Below are 16756 nucleotides of genomic sequence, written 5' to 3' on the forward strand. Positions count from 1 at the left end.
AAAGCCTAGACTAGTACCGCAATACTTCTTAGCTTTGCGGGTCTAGCATATAATCGCCTAACATATTACACTTTATTATAAATTTCTCATATTTACCCTTAAATAAAATCCAAGGCCCAGACTGGGGGAATCGAACCCACTAAACCAACCATACATCTCAGCTTTGCGAGTCTAGCCTATAACCGCCTAACATACTTTACTATGAATTTCTCACGTATTAACCATTAAATAGAAACCATAGCCTAGACTAGTGCCGCAATACATCTTAGCATTGCGGGTCTAGCCTATAACCGCTCGGCTACCAGTGAAATCCAGTATTCGCTAACCACTCAGCTAATCCAATCTTTCCACTCATGTTATATCACATTATTACTCGATTTGTTTTTTTTTATAGCTGTAATCACAACTGCTGTAGTAAATTTCAATGAAGTTATTAAATAAATTTAAGAACTACTATATACTTTACTTTTCATATTTTGAATTTTTAAGTGCATGATCTTCCCTTTGTGGGAAGGGATATTCATAGAGGGAAAAATTATTAATACATAAGTGTAAAATGTTTTTAAAGGATAATCATTATATAATTTACTTTTGGGGGGGGATGGTTCATGAAAAGAACATTTGTAGGAGTTTTCTTTTTTCACTCCTCATTTCCCGAGACTTGATAAGTTGACGTAACAAACATCATTTTTTCCAATTTCCACATCTTATCCATTAAATTCAGCTAGCCCCGAGTATTGCAAGCCGTTTCCCCCCCCAACATCCTCCTCTGCTTCTACATCAGCAGAGTGCGCCGCCCCCCCCCAACCAACCCACACCAAGTATTTGCCGCCTCCGCGCACAAAAACACGGAGACTAACCCTCTCCAGGGGGGGGTTAGCAAGTGTGGGCGCTATATTCGGTCATGACCGCCATTGTTCGCCAGTTCTCGGCAAGGCGGGGCTTCCACACCCGGCCAGTTTGGTTCCCGGTATTACGCGGGAAGTGTGTCCATCGTGTACGGTCCTTACATACTGGGTGGTTATTTTTTTTTCATTTTATTTTTATTTTTTGATTTTGTTTTTTTCTTCAAATGTTTATTTTAAAGTTTTTAATTTGATTTTTTATTGATAGTTTTTATAGTTTTATTTTTCCTTCGTCTTTATTTAATATTCGTTAATAAAAAATTTAAAAAATAATCATGCCGAAAAATGCTCCCATATGACCGTCCCTTGACCGGGTTAGCTGGTTGTTATGGAATACAACTCCAAGGTCTGAGAATATAACTGCCAATTACTTCATGGAGAGTTAACTATTTAAGGACGGATTCACGGTACAGTTTCCTCTATATTATATTAGCTATAAATATTGATCATTAATTCTATTAATTATTTAACAAACGTTAAATAATTTACTTAAACATTTTTTTAATTCAAATCTACAGATTTCTATTCAAAACGCCATTTAAACCACGATAAACATCCATCGCTACATTTATATATTGCTGGACACCACTGATTGCCGATGTAAACAACTCGCTTTTCCCAATATGGAAAATTCCAGCATTTTCTTCCTATATTTTTCCACTAAACGATTAAGTTTAATTTTAAGTTTAAAATACTTTGAAACTTATTTACTTAAAACATTCTTTTCTACATTAAATAGTTAAGAATTTTCTATTAATAAAAATATAGTTTAAATAATTGCTGCTATAATTTTGTAGATCATCAAATTTACTATATTTTTTTCAAATTACCCATTTTTTTTTCTCACTAAAATTTGCACAGTTTGTAAAACCGTACTTTACACTGAATTAAAACTTTAGAGAACTCCCCAAAAGTCGAAAAGTAATTTAAGTAAAAGTTATAAATGTAAGTGATACCTAATTTGAAAAAAGTTTTAACGAAGTATTTTTTATATAGAAAATAGATTATATAGAAAATTTTTTAAAGAAAAGCTGAATTTGAAACCGGGATCTTCACGTGGGAATACAGTACACTCTCCCGTGTGTTTTAGTCTTCCCCCCAAAAAAATATACCGTCGATTTATAAAATGATGTTTTTAATAGTAAATATGATATTTATAAAAAGCTGTAGTAATTTTTTAAAAAAAAGTAATGCCTATTTTTCGCGGCCAGCTTTACATCCAACTACCAAATTAGGTGACCTGGACGGAGGTGACTAGCAAACATACTTTACTGCAAATTTCTTTTATTAACCATTAAATAAAATCCAAAGCCTAGACCCCGGGAGTCGAACCCACTAAACCAACAATACATCATAGCTTTGCGGGTCTAGCCTCTAACCGCCAAACATACTTTACTAAAAATTTCTCATATTAACCATTAAATAAAATCCAAGGCTTAGACCCCGGGAATCGAATCCACTAAACCAACAATACATCATAGCTTTGCGGGTCTAGCCTATAACCGCCTAACATACTTTACTGTATAATTTCTCATATTAACCATTAAATAAAATCCGAGACATAGACCAGAGAATTGAACCCACTAAACCAACAATACATCTTAGCATTGCGGGTCTAGCCTATAACCGCCTAACTTACTTTACTATAAAGTTCTCATTAACCATTAAATAAAATCCAAGACCTAGACTGGGGTAATCGAATCCACTAAACCAACAATACATCTTAGCATTGCGGGTCTAGCCTATAACCGCTCAGCCACCGTGGCGCTTAACTGTTGTAATTAAAGACATGGTTTTATTACTTGAGCGGACAGATATAAAAACAAAATATTTTTAATTTGTAAAAATGATGGGAACAGAAACCCTCTTTACTGGAAAAAAATCATGAATTGCAGTATTTCCAAACTGGATGGTTCAATTTAAAAAGACAAAAAAAAAAACGTTAACGTGGTACGTTAACTACCCTGCGGCGTATTAGTTATCTAGTTTTTATGAGTGCCACGATTCAGCTCGTAGAAATAAATGGAGCTATTGGGGGGGGGGGGGAACCTACGCCATAAAACTGTGTGCCATTTTTCACTCCTTTGGCCCTGCCAGTGATGATCGACCCATATCCTGTTGGCAGACGTGGTCCAGTTTTCCTATAAAAGTGCTTACCTACTGACGTCTGCACGTTCGCACCTGATAATTTGGTAGTTTACGGTGAATTGGGTTTTCTATCTTTGTCTCGCTCTCTCTTGAATACGAGAGTTAATTGACTGTTTGACTCGTGAAAATACGCGATGTTTGCTCTATCTTTCTCTCAATACAGACAAAATACTATTTATACATTCTATTGCCAAGGCGCCACGATAGCCGAGCGGTTATAGGCTAAACCCGCCATGCTAAGATGTATTGTTGGTTTAGTGGGTTCGATTCCCTATCTCTAGCGTCTTGGATTTTATTTAATGGTTAATATGAGAAATTTATAGTAAAGTATGTTAGGCGGCTACAGGCTAGACCCGCAATGCTAAGATGTATTGTTGGTTTAGTGGGTTCGATTCTCTAGGTCTAGGCTTTGGATTTTTATTTAATGGTTAATGTGAGTACTTTACAGTAAGGTACTCGTATGTTAGGCAGTGATAGACAGTTGAGCTGTAAAGGAGCTCCTAGGAAGAGAAAATCTAAGGTCCAGCCGGCTGGATTCGAACCTATGATCTCCACGTTGAAATCCAGTATACGTTAATCATTGAACTAATCTCTGAAGATGAAAGAATATCTGGCAAAATGCTCTTAAACTAAAAACCAATTTAGATGTTCAAATGTTTGCGTGCCATCTATTTTACCTGGCAATAAAGCTTTTAGGCTAATTGACCCAACCGGAAGTAAAGCTCTTTCATCGACTTTCCCCTCCTCCTAGTTTTAGAGCTTTTCACACACACACACACACACTAAAAAAACAGTTTTTAATTTTATTATTAACTTTTCCGGAATTATTTGGAACACTATCCCGGAAAGCGATTAAGTTTTGAGAAAATCTAATGACGTAAAACGGTGGTACGAAAACAGTCATGAGAGTGTTCATGCCAGAGTTTTCTCTTTGTTTCGGAAAATTGCTTGATAAAAATATAAACAACATTATTGAAAGTTTTATTTTGTTTTTTTGCTTTTTTGTGTTCAATTTTATTTTTTGGTTCAACATATATTTATAAATTATGTTAATAAATGATAAATTTTAATTCAAAATTATTTGTTCATTTAAACCAATCTACATTTATAAATGGATAAGTAATTTAGAGACTCGAATGTTCATTTTGCATGAAACTGGTTTGATTTAAATTTGTAATATGTTCATTCCGAGTTACGCTGTTTTAGTATTCTATTATTTTGTTTTTAATAAATTATTTTTTAACATGGAATGGCTCTTTGACATGGAACATAAAACAGATTACTTCGACAATATGTAACACCGGAAATGGTTATAAATGAAAAATAAAAAATTGTAATCTAATTCATTGCGGAATAAACGAGAAAAAAAAAACAACCCTTGTCATTCAAAAACGTAAGTATTTCGACATCCTATTCAGCTCCAGATTTGGGGGGGGGATTCCCGGAATCATTCTGAGCTTAATGTACAGATTCGATCATAAAGACGATTCCTTTTCGGGCAGAACAATTTATTGGCTTCAAGGGACAGGACCAACAAGGTTACCCAAAAATTAGCTAACTTCCTCCATGATTGCCACTATTATTACTGACAGAAAATTGTTCCTGAACCCTAGAACTCTAAGAGTGTACAGCTGAATATGCTACGGGAAAGTTTTTACCGTCTGGGAAATCATTGTTAAGTGGGCCACATAACTTAATGTTCTGTGTTAATTTTTGGTTTCCTTTGTTCATCGGGGGTCATATTTTCATTTGTCATGGGGCTAGAAGCCATGGGGGAAACTTTTGGCTACGCTCTTGAGGAAGGAAATCTGTTTTTCCGTGGTGGTAGACAGTGGTAGCTATCCGAAATATAGATAGTCCTAATCCAGCTCCAAATTTACAGCCGAAACAAACCGAAATGTTGGTAGTCCTAACCAGCTCCAGATAATACAACCTGTAAGGGTGGCACAGATAGGATCGCTTCACGGTGAAAATCGTCCTGCAATAGAAAAAGGCAGGCGAAGGGAAATTATACTCTTAAGGGTGCCTCAGATGGGATCGCTCCACGGTGCAAATAGTAGGGTCCTGCAATAGGGAAAAACGTAGGCGAAGGGAAATTATACCCTTAAGGGTGTGCCTCAGATGGGATCGCTCCACGGTGCAAATAGTAGGGTCCTGCAATAGGAAAAACGTAGGCGAAGGGAAATTATACCCTTAAGGGTGTGCCTCAGATGGGCTCGCTCCACGGTGAAAATGGTAGTAGGGACCTGCAATAGAAAAAGGTAGGCGAAGGTAAATAATACCCTTAAGGATGTGCCTCAGATAGGATCGCTCCACGGTGAAAATTATAAGGTCCTGCAACAGGAAAAACGTAGGCGAAGGGAAGCTAAAATATAAATCTCAGTCTTAGGTTAAAATGAACTCACTTTAATTTAATGAAAAGAGAAAATAAACCAATACAAAAGGAAAAATGAAATAGAAATAATCTTAACTGATACTGAAAATGGCCGCTTAAAAATTACAGGAAAACTTAACAAGAAAATACTGATACTGAAAATGGCCGCTCAAAAATTACAGGAAAACTATATGGAAAATAAACCCGGTTAAGAAATATTTGATAATCAGTTGCGTAAAATTAATTTAGGTACTCACAAACAGCTGATATGCGATAGACTGAAATATTTCAGCCATGAGCTAGCTAGCTATATGAGTCAATTTCCCAATAATCAGTATTCATTATTGACCGGTCCAGTTAAGAGACGATTTAAAGATTTGTAATAGAAATCCTAACCATATACTAGAAACTTACAGCCTATGCCATCTAGCGGATAAGATTTTGGTTTTCAGCTTGTAGAGCATCACCATTGCTTAAAACCCCATAAATAAACACAATATCAGCTGTTCAGCTTCATTGAATCGCTCCATTTTCCTCTTAAATTCTCCAGTAATTCTAAATTATTGTTCCTTAATGACAATGTCTTGTTTATTATTTTTTCTTATTGAATAAATGTTTTAAAGGAATTTCGAATTTCAAACTCTGTTCATTAATTTACTGTGATACCTTTACAAAAATTTACCGTCATCTAATTATGAAGAATTAAAACCATATTAATCCAATCTTAAGCGCATTTTAATCGAAAATTCCAAAAATTTAATTAGTTTTAAGCTTAAATATTAAAATGGAGAAAATTTAAACTAAAATTTTGGTTTTTCTTTTTTTTAAGCTTAACTTTTTGTTGTTTTTTTTTACAAAACTAATTTTCATAAGTAGTACTTAATTTTGGCTCTAAAAAAGTTTCTAATAAAAAAGATAAAAAACTTTTTAAAAGTATAATAACTTTATTACTTTTTTGTAGAACATCATCTAAGATGTTTTCTGTAATGAGAATAATTTAACAGCAAAAAATTAATCTTTAAAAATATTACTGTCAAAAATAAAGGATGAAAATATTTTCATTCTTAAACTTAATTAGCATTAGAAAAAAAAAAAAGTGGGACTTCGAGGACTTATACAGGGTGGACCAGTAAGTATTGTCCATAGGCCTACTGTGTGCAGTACATCTAAAGTGGAGTTCAATGACGTATTAGCCAACTTCATATTTTCCACTGTTCTTGAGTGACGTCACTTTTAAGTTTTTTCCTAAAATCATTACCTTTTTTTTCCCAATAAAAATGTTATTACTCAGAAAGTTTTAGTCCGAATTCGATTCTTGATGACACGGTTAGAAAGACAGGTAAATTTTCTGAAAAATTGATATCCATTTCGAAGCATAAATTATTCTCCAAACAGCTTCAATCTTCCTCCTGGATACTGCGTAAAATAAAAGTAATTGAAATTTTTAAGTAAACTCATTAGGCCCTTACGTGATCATTAGCCAACCTAGGTGCTGGCACTTTTTAGTAAAAGTTTCCTTGTTTAATGTGGGCTTTCAAACGGTATATCATTTTCCAGGATTCCTTTTATCTTCATATGAGAAATTACCGTTTGTTTTTACAAGAAAACGTGTTCACGAGCACTCAACAGTGTTAGTTTATCAAGTTGTTGTAATTCATTGAAAACCTTTTTTAGGATGAACCAGTAGTCAATTTTTAAAGTAGATTGTCTTAAAATAAGGAAGTCAAAGGTTACAAATTGCACTTTGGGAAAAAACAAAAAAAAAAAACCTGTAACTCAGTTTCTGTAACTCAACCAACCCCCCCCCCCCATAGCCACGCCCTGAAGAAGACAATATATTTGTCGAAACGTTGGTAAAATGACGAGTTGTTGTTTTTTATTTGACCGATTCCTCGCCAATCTTGAATGCTTAGTCTAAATTTTACTGTCTTCGATTTCCGATTTAGGCTTGGATTTTATCAAATGGTTAATGAGTATAGAATATTTGCTAGTCGTTTCCGTTCACTACACTTAATTTGGCAGTTGGAAGTAAAGGTACGCCGGAAATAATAGGCCTTCCTCTACATGTGTATTAAATGATTTGGACTTAGTTTTTGAAAAGTGACCCTGAACGTACAACTTCCTACTACTTATTTTAAACAAAGAAAATCGTTGGAGGCATTTTCTCAGGAGTATCTTTTTCTTGTGTTCGCAATACTGACCTTACTAGTTGTGAGAATGAAAAGCGAATTGTAAAAAAGAAATTTAGAAGACTAAAAGATAGAAACGTTGAATTATTTTTTTAATACAAAAAAAACCCCTCACATTTATCACAGCCATCTTAATGGCCTGTGGTGCTCTGATAAAAAAAAAATAAATAAAAATAAAAGGTTAAACCTTTTTGTTTTTATTTAGTTTTTCCGACTTTTCCTTGGCTAGAGAGGACGGGCACGCTTTAGTAATTTAATTTTTTGAACCTTATTTATTTTACCATTTGTTAGTTTGGATTTTTCTTCTAACTCACTTGAAGCGGAAAACTATCTCGGAGGGGTGGAGAAAAAAAGAAAAACTGTTCTAAACTAAATATTTGTTGATGATGTCTGATTTTTCATTTAGAATTTTGACCTAAAGTATCCAATTTGAAGCAATCACAGTTTGATTACTGTAATATAAAACCCTACAACTTTCACCTGTCTCAGGTGAATTTTCACAGTAGTTAAGGAGGAAAATTTTGAAGAAAAAATTTCAATGAAAAATTCTTTTCAACTACTTCACAATAAATAAAACGGTAAATCAATCATTAACAGTGTGTTAAAAAATTTATGTTGTCGTATTTTCTAGTGAAAGAGAGGCCCTAGCTTGGAACAATTTGAATCCAGAATTAATGGGCTGTAGAAAACAATAAAGATTCATAATTATGGGGCATCAATCAATCCAACCATTATTGGAATAAAAGGATCGCTTCAGGAATTAATTGTTTTTTTTTGTTTTTTTTTAGTATCAAATCGATTCAAAAAATTCTAAATTCAGTTACACTTGGAAATACTCTTAGAATTATCCTGAGCCTACAATTTAATGTTCTACCATAAATTCTATCTATGGGATAAGAATAGGGTGTTTACGTGTTCCTTGTGCAATCTGAAGATAATGTTCACTTCCTAGGAATATGCCCAATTCTAAGGGAATTTACAAAGGCATATTTTGGTAAAATAAAATTAAATCAAGAGGAGATGGTCAACTTATTTAATGGTACCAACTGGACAACACTCGCCAAATACTTGAAACACAGTTATAAAGTATCGGAAGTTCTTGGTTCAGCATTTCCAATATAACAATTAAATTAATAGCTGTATGAATAATAAATTCTGTAATTGTAAAGCTAAGAATGAATTAAATTAAATAACTTAAAGTAGGCAACGCTACAGACGGCAAAAGCCATTGTCTTGTACGCTTCTTTTTTGTAAAACTCAATTGTATTTATGTAATTTGTAAATAAAAGCATTTATTCATTCATTCAATTTCGAGACAATGAATATGAATTTAGAATTTAACATGAGTTCAAAATAATTTTGTACAATATGTGTATGAATCGTTCACTGCACAAATCGATCGTCTCCATAAAACAGAAAAGTGGAGAAATCGATTAAATAATGTTCATTATTTTTTTTAAAAAAACCCTATTTATAATATAAATTCAAATAAATTTAACCGTCATCATTCAGCGCCTGCTTCTTGAATTTGAGCTGAATTATCGCAACGATTAGTGCACTGAGTTAAATCAAAATGGCTTCTGAAATAAATTATTTATTATTCAATGGCCGAAACATTTTTTGACGTTTAATGGGGTTTATCTTTATGGAAATTTATTATAAATATAAAAAAGCTATGACTGAACACAAGTGCTTTGACACTTTTTATTTATTTATTTTATTTTATTTATTACATAATGCTTTTAGGGCTTATCCCCCTTAGCATGGAGTTTGACATTGAATGATTTGATAAATAATTAATATATATGAGCTGTTATTTTTGAAAGTGGAATAAGTCCATTTCTAATAATTATAATTAAAACAACTTTCTTATTGCAATTATTTTTGATTATTGCTACTTCAGTGCGCGCTGCTCGTTAGCAGATATTATGCTAACTGTAAAAGAAAAATAAGCTTAAAATATCTTTTTTTGCTTTAAAGATCTTAACGAAGTAATTTTCTTTTTATGTTTTTCATATACTAAATGAAATTTAAAAAAAATAAACTTGGTTATTCGTGTATTTACGAGGGTCGTTTGAAAAGTCCGTGCAAAGTCAGAGAGATAGCACCACTGGCGCGTATCGAGGTTATGTTTAGTTAGTAGCATCTCTTGGAAGAACACACACCAAGTTTCAGCCAGATCGGTCTATTTCTTTGTGTTTGGCATTCGTTTGAATCGAGGAAGTCGGGTGATTTTCAAAAAATGGACGAAAAAGAATTTCGTGTGTTGATTAAACACTACTTTATGAAAGGCAAAACGCCTCAGGAGACTAAAGAGAAGCTTGATAAACATTATGGTGACTCTGCACCTTCGATTAGAACAGTTTATAAGTGGTTTCAAAATTTTCGGAGTGGCCATATGGGCACAAGTGACGCTGAACGTTCTGGACGCCCTGTTGAGGTTACTACTCCAGAAATCATTGATAAAATCCATGATATGGTGATGGATGACAGAAGAGTGAAGGTGCGTGAGATTGCTAGTGCTGTGGGCATCTCGAATGAACGGGTACATAATATTTTGCATCAACATTTGGACATGACAAAGCTATCACGCTTGACCAAAAACGAAATCGTGTGAAGTGTTGCAAGGACGGTTTGCAGCTGTTCCAGAAGAATCCGCAGGACTTTAAGCGTCGTTTCGTCACTGTGGATGAAACGTGGATACATCACTACACTCCTGAGACCAAAGAACAATCTAAACAATGGGTTACCAAGGGGGGAATCTGCGCCAAAAAAAGGCGAAGACCGTTCCTTCGGCCGGAAAGACTATGGCGACTGTCTTTTGGGATTCGCAAGGAACAATCCTCATCGACTATCTGGAAAATGGTAAAACTATTACAGGTGCATATTATTCATCGTTATTGGACCGTTTGAAAACCGAGCTGTAAGAAAAACGCCCACGATTGGCCCACCAAAAAAGTCCTTTTCCATCACGACAACGCACCAGCTCACACCTCAGCAGTTGTGGTCGCAAAATTAATGGAAATAGGGTTCCAACTCGTTTCACATCCCCCCCTATTCTCCAGACTTGGCTCCCTCGGACTACTATTTGTTCCCCAATATGAAGAAATGGCTGGCGGGAAAAAGATTTTATTCAAACGAGAAGGTGATTGCAGAAACGAATGGCTATTTTTCAGACTTGGACAAACCCTATCATTCGGAAGGGATCAACAAACTAGAGCAGCGTTGGACGCAGTGTATAAGCCTAAAAGGAGACTATGTTGAAAAATAAAAAAGGTTTACCCCCCAAAAATTAAGTAGTTTTTATTTTTGCACGCACTTTTCAAACGACCCTCGTAAATGTCTTCATTTTAATTATTACTTTTTACATAGAAACCCATTTCAGTAAAGCTATAATGTCTATAAAAATATAGACTTAAATTTACTCCTGTTTTTATTTCTTTTGAATATGTTATTTTTGAAAGTGGTATAAGTCCATTTGGAGCTTAAAAAAAATCGTTTATTTTTTTAAGAATTGTAATAATTATTATTTAATAATAAAATTTAAAAGGTGTATAGTGTTAATAACATCACTTGAATAGATTAAGGTTTACAAATATTTTTAAATTAATTCAAATGCAAAACCTTATATATCTCGATATATGGAAAAATGGGCATATACCACTTTCAAAAATAACAGCTCATAAATGCCAGATATAAAAATACGCAATATAATAAATTTAAATTCATGAAAACCAAATTATATCAACTTCCTAAGAGTTTTTCTTTTCCTTTCTGTCTTACATCAGATCTTAGCTTTCTTAGCTTTTTCAGAAAAAATTACCCACTCATTGAGCAAAAAACTTCTTATTTGTAAAAGATAATTAGACATAATCGCATATAGCATTGATTTGTTGTACAGAGTTAATAGAAAATAGGTTCACCATAGTTTTCTGAGTCAAGCAAAGCTGTTGCAATATAATTGTTTAATTCATATGTGACCGGAAAGGCTCGAAGACCTGAAAAGGAAGTGGAGCAAGGAGTCTGAAACGTTATTCTTACATAGAGTGCATATATTGGCGCTATCAAAGACATAAGTACCAGAGTTGAAATACTAGTAGCAGTGTTTTGACACTTAAATTTAAGATTTATTTCAAAAAAAGTGGAGTTAAACGATTTGTGCAGTGAATGGCCTAACATGGTGGACCCTTATGCGAAAATCTCATTGATACATTTATCTCAGATAGATCAAAGAACTTGTGGTAAATGTGGCACGATTTAACGATAGCAAATAATAGCACGTTTCAAAAAATTTTTAAAACCTGTTTGAAAGCCTGTATGAAAGCACACCTCCCCAATATAAAATAGCAAGACTGTAAAGTATTTTGATAAAAAAAAAGTGAAATAACTTTAGCCTTCATGCAACTTTTTACACTATAGGTTTCACCCCCAAACCACAAACCCTGGCAGCGAACTATATCTATCTGGTACATTAGCCTGAAGTTTCACCGCACACTCGCCGCTCCTATAAATCCCAGGCTAGCCACAGTTGTTTATCTGTTGTCCAGGTAGATTTCCTTCCTCTCAGCCATCTGTTTCCTGTCCTCTCAAGGCTTCCTCTTCTTTTTTTTTTTGCCAGCACTTCTAACTGATTGATGCTGCACATATAACATTCTCAAGCTTCTCAACTAAACAGATACATATATCTGTTGTAAGCACTCATATACTACAGTTCTAGTAGTTGTAACATGTTGTTATGATTATTATTATTTTCATTTTTTTAAAAAAATTATTTATAAATGCACAATCTGTGTAGTTAAGAGAACAATAAGTAAATAAAAGAACAGTGGAATCTTTAAGATAAAAGTAAGCTGGGGAAGCAAACTACCAATTGGTGGCACTCCTCGACCACTTTGCTGGTCCGTCTCAAAGGAGATCTCGGAGTCACTGGTGCTTCAGTCGGCGTGGAGGATAGTCAGGAATGAGGCTAGAGACTGTACGAAAGGATCAGAGCAATGAGGAAGTGTAGTATGGTATTTCCGGTATTGTTCCTTGGGACAGATGCTTTACGAAAGAATTAGATCAATGAGGAAGTGCAGTAGGGTATTTCCGATATTTTTCCTAGAGACAGATGCTTTACGAAAGGATTGGGGCAATGAGAAAGTGTAGTATGGTATTTCCGGTAATTTTTCCTTACGAAAGAAATGTCAATTCAGCTTTTTAAAAAAATGATAAGGCTCCTTAGTTTAAATATGGATGCTGCACAGAGAGTAATCAGAAGAGAGAACTGTTGCAAAAGAAGAGCTGGTTCTTTGCTGGAGACCACTTCACTTTAGACACCCAGAAATGATGTTTACTAGGACGCCGGTAGTGTCGAGATTAAAAAGGGCCACACAACCCTACCCTTATTATTTAGAAGACGCCTTCGAGTTGAAGGTGACGCCGTGAATCCAAGTCTCAGGCGATTGTTTGCAAGTTAAAAGGTATTGCTATTGTTTAAAAGGGTATTCGCACCACTTAAATTAGAAAAATAAATAGTGCCCTTTAAAATTTTAGAACTAACTTAAACATCTTTTTTTATTAAATTAACAATTTTGTAAACTTGTAAAATTGTTACCATATTTGATAGTAATTAGTACATCATTAGGGGTTGATGTTAAATTATTTAGAAAGAGAGGGAGTGTAAGAGAGATAGACAATGGGAAATCTAGGTCGAAAGTTGTTAGGAACTCAAGTTTATTATTATGGAAGACATTCAGCTCACATAAAGGATGTTCGCCATTAGAGGCGACAATCTGTCCAAATTAAGGCCATCTTTATACTCGACCAATCCAATTTCATTTTAACATTTATTAGCGCTGAAATTACTCCTATGTTTATAATTTTGAATTATCACTTTACGAAGCAATGAAAAAGAAAAACTATTTATTGATTTTATTTATTCGACAGTCACAATTATGTAATCATTGATTTTTCCGGGTCTCTCAAAAACTTTACTTGAACTTCCGGTTGACCGTTTCCGGCAAAAGCCTTCTTTATCTTTAGGCACCATTGATAGAGTTGGGTTAAGTTTTTATTTAAATTTAAGTTGCTCAAGCTTTTGATAGCGTCTTGCACCGGAAATAGCACGCTAAACTTAAAAGCACCCTACCTCCACTTTACTATTTTCTCATCCTCCAATCTTATCTTTCTGGACACCTTTTTTGAGTGTCGTCTGTGGAAATTCCTACTCTCCTTCTTGCTCAGTTCGTGCTGAGTGTTCCCCAGGGAAGTGTTCCTTGGGCCACCGCTGATATTCCTTCCAATCCTCGTACTTTTCTTTTTTTTTACTTATGCCAATGATACGGCAATCCTATCTCTCTCCTCATAAAGACCCGGTTCTTGCCTATAGCCACCCCGTCAATCCCATATAGAACCCCTTGATTCTTGGCTAAAGAAATGGAGAAATAAAATAAATTGAAAGCAAATGTCCCTGAGGGGTACTAACCTTGCATCCGTTTACCTAAATCACACTCCTCCTCCCGCAACAGACTCTTCATGGACAAACACCCAACCAGGGGCATCCACAAACTAGACTTAAAAGGTAAGAACTGGGGCACAGCCAAAGCTTCCAATATTTACAAAAATTCAATCCTAATTCATACCTAGAACCGACATTTCCTTGGTCCCTATGTTTTTGAAGCTGCAAGAAGATCCCATTTTAAAATCCACGTATCAAAATTTTACCTTACATCCAAAAATCCTTTTGTTTCCCAACTTAGGCCAGGAAATCCTTCCAGACGGTTGAAGCGCCACGGTGGTGGCCTCGTGATCTTCTTATTGAAGTGAATGTCAGTGCATAAAAGTGAGATGCTCTTCTTTGGGAGTTTCACCATTGGCTGAATTCTCCCTTCGTGTTACTCATGTATTTATTTATTTATATCGGCTTCACTTATTGCAAAATATACTTCAGTTGTGAAAATAAAGTAAAAAATAAAAATAAATAAAATAAAGCTAAATGTACCTTTTTTAAGTGAAACGTTACCTAATTTATCCACTAAACCAACAATACATCTTAGCATTGCGGGTCTAGCCTATAACCGCCAAACATACTTTACTATAAATTTCTCATATTAACCATTAAATAAAATCCAAGGCCCAGACCGGGGGAATCGAACCCACTAAACCAACTATACATCTTAGCATTGCGGGTCTAGCCTATAACCGCCTAACATACTTTACTATAAATTTCTCATATTGTTTTTTTTTTTCAAAAATAAAAAAGGTTTTAATCTTTTATAAAATAAATTGTAAATCTATTCAAATTAAATGCAACTTTTTATTTTTTCACTTTTAATTACACAACCAATGAAAACAATTACAAATTAAATACGTTTAGTTATAAAAATTAAAATGCTCAATATTTTATTTTTCTCTAAAGAAAAATATACAGGAAAAAAGCGTAACAAACTTTTCCGTTTTTCCAGAAAGGAAAGAGGAAATAATTATTTAAGCAAATTTATAAAAAGAAAAAAAACTTGGCCCCCCATCCCCAAAAAAATTATTTCATTTAATTAAAGTTTTTTAATTTTAATACTAAGATATTTAATTAATATAAGGCCACTGCTTGGAATAGCTTGGAATGATTTGAATAAAAAAATTTTGTTTTATTTTAAGGAATTTCTTTCAGTTAGAGAGCAATTTCAATAAGATCTTCTTTCTCTTTTTCTTTCTGACCCAGCATCCCTACTCTGGCTGCTGAACTTATTTTGCAGAATAAGTGGGGAGAGGTCCCGGGCTTTGGCAGTTAAACTTAGTTTCACTGCTTGCCTCAAATTCCAACGCTTCCCATGTCTTTTTTGAAAATATGAAAGCAATTATTGTGAGATATTGTCCATAGTTAAGTAAGTACTTGATAAAGGCTACTTCTATTCTGATAAGTACCTGTCTGGAAATGTGCAGAAATATTCTGGACTTATTTGAAAATAATAATAAGTTTGAAAATGTTGACAATGAAAATAGAAATAATGGGTAAGTTCCGTAAACGAATTTGGAACGTCTATTATACCCAGCGTCATGAGGCTTATGACTTCTTTTAGTTGACCAGACGAGAAAATATGCTAAAAAACTGGTAGCAAAAACCAATACCTTTTGAAAAAAAGGGAGGTTTTTTCTTCACGTCAAATGGTTGATTAACAGAAAGAGGAAGAGAAGCTGCTTAACTGTTTTACAGACCTTAAAATGTAGCATGAAATCATTGACATGTTGTGACCTGAAAACGTGACTAGTTGGTAAAACTCTAAACACTGAACTGGTCAAGAAACCGTGAACCTGGAACAGATCCCCTTTTAAATAAAGTAATTGTCTGTTTTTTCAGGCTAGCTTAAAGTGCAACTACCGACTAGGTGTCATGGACAGAGGCGACTAGCAAACATACTTTACTGTGAAGTGCTCATATTAAACATTAAATAAAATCCAAGGCCTAGACCAGGGAATCGAACCCACTAAACCAGCAATACATCTTAGCATTGCGGGTCTAGCCTTTAACAGCTTAACATACTTTACTATAAATTTCTCATATTAACCATTAAATAAATTCTAAGACCTAGACCAGGGAAAGCGAACCCATTAAACCAACAATACATCTTAGCATTGCGGGTCCTAGCCCCTTAAACGCTCGGCTATCGTGGCGCTTTAGATCCTCATTTATCTGGTTAAAATGTTCAAGGAGGCGTTACAATTCTTCTTTTTTGCTACAAAGTGGTCTCACCGTGTTCTTACATTATTTTATTATTTTTCCAATAAAACAAAACCCTAGACAAAGGCAATTTTTAAAATATTAGGCCAATAAAACTCGTAAAAAATTAATGCTGGTTTTTACAGAACACCATTAATTTCCTACAAAGTATTTGTGATACATTTGATGATAAATTTTTTTTTTCCCCCAGAACTTCAATGATGAATCATGTGTAATAGCCTAAATTAAAGATTGATGAATGATGATTGTTTGTAAACAAGTTTTATCTTATTGTTTGTTAATGTTGTGGTTGTATAAACGTTATCAAGTTATAATTAATTAATTACTTCAATTCTTTTGCTGAGTTCCCAGTCTCTCTTCTACTGTTTCTTGTTTGGAGAAGATTCAGTGAAAGAGAAGTGGAATTACTTCCTTCTATTGTCGT

At 34.3% G+C, this 16756-nt stretch overlaps 1 protein-coding gene across 2 annotated transcripts in view; it reads left to right on the top strand.

The window, feature by feature from the left end:
• The first annotated feature begins 426 nt into the window (after positions 1-426).
• Positions 427-16756, top strand: part of LOC141446118 (dipeptidase 1-like) — a 290995-nt gene continuing 274665 nt past the window's right edge. Inside the window, exon 1 of one of the 2 annotated variants that reach the window (XM_074112557.1) lies at positions 427-1312. The gene's annotated coding sequence lies outside the window, so the exon portion shown is untranslated. The remainder of the gene's footprint in view (positions 1313-16756) is intronic. The other variant, XM_074112555.1, reaches the window with a different exon arrangement.

This window comes from Rhodnius prolixus, unplaced genomic scaffold (assembly GCF_049639745.1).
Source record: "Rhodnius prolixus isolate KJV_2025 unplaced genomic scaffold, Rpr scaffold_1, whole genome shotgun sequence".
NCBI lineage: Eukaryota > Metazoa > Arthropoda > Insecta > Hemiptera > Reduviidae > Rhodnius > Rhodnius prolixus.